Source organism: Echinococcus granulosus (assembly GCF_000524195.1).
Source record: "Echinococcus granulosus chromosome Unknown EG_S00170, whole genome shotgun sequence".
Classification (NCBI taxonomy): domain Eukaryota; kingdom Metazoa; phylum Platyhelminthes; class Cestoda; order Cyclophyllidea; family Taeniidae; genus Echinococcus; species Echinococcus granulosus.
The window spans coordinates 57,200-58,485 of NW_020170550.1; positions in this window are offsets into that span (position 1 = coordinate 57,200).

A 1,286-nucleotide genomic window follows, 5' to 3' on the forward strand; every position below is an offset into this window, starting at 1 on the left:
GAGCGCTCAATCTGATCGGATTCGTTATTTTCCTTTAGCATCCTTCCTCCGAATTTTGGTTTTTACTAGGAAAATAATTCCTCTATGGAATGCTAAATGCTTTTCTGGAGAAGGAAAAGGTGCTGGGAACTGTGTAAAATCATTGAGATTAGTGACACCTCTCCGTGAATAGGGAACGAATGCTACATCTCTAGACGCTAGTCTGGAGATGGACTCCCCAGTTTCCATCTTAGCCTACTTTCTCCGCCTGCCTACTATTACTTTACATCTGACTGTCTAATGACAAAAAAAAAGATTACAGGCAAGTGGGGCTATTTGTGGTGAATGCGGAAGAGGAAAAAAGGGTCAAGAATAAAGTAGCATATCCCTCTCCCCTTCCTCCCTCCCTCCCTCCCTCCATTCTCCCATTTTCAAGCATAAACCTTCCCACTAATAAATTTTGTGACAACATTCTGTTGACTTACTAAAGCAAGAAGGAAACCTCCATTCGACTGTGTAGTTTTGTTTTCCTCCCAAGAAGTCGTCTTCTTTGCAAACCTTCGAGTCGCATTAGCAAGTAAGCAACACCTCCTGTGGTCCACCACGAAAAAAGTGGAAAAACCGACTTGTTCTTTCGCCAAACGAACTTTGAGCAGTAGAAATGGCTTTTTTATTCCATGTCAGTCAGAAAATGAACCAACCTGTAGGAAATGAAAAAGGAATCCTCAGAAAGATAGGGTACTCCTGATGTACTTTCACTATGAACTTTGCAATGGTTCATCAAACAATCACCTTTTTTGGACCAGTTTGTGATTGTGTTTTGTTTTGCAAACGCGCCTTCGCCAAATGTAAGTATGCTTTGGGGTCATGGAATTGAGCTAAACCCCTTCGTGAAACAGACGAGCTCGAACGGCCTCGGATTCGAATGCCCGACTGCTCGGATCTATGCTTATGGCTGGAAAGGACAAGTTGCACCTGTCCGGGCAAAGAACCATCACCGCGGGCTGTGGATTGGGCCAAGATCACAACTGTGGTGTGCTCCTCCTACGATCACAATCGCCCAAAGTGTTTTGATGTGGGAGCTTAATCCAATTTTTGAAAAGGCTATGCACTACCGAGCTGGCTAGTTGAAGTGATTCAAGGATATAATGATCCCCATGACGGAAAAACACCCTACATTTGTGTGGATGTTAGAAGCTTAATCTGTCTGCAACAGTCAGTTTGGTGCGGAGAAAAACTGAATTACGTGTCATATACTTGGCAGGTGCGAAGCTAGATCATAAAATCTAGGCGTTGCGTATGCGTAA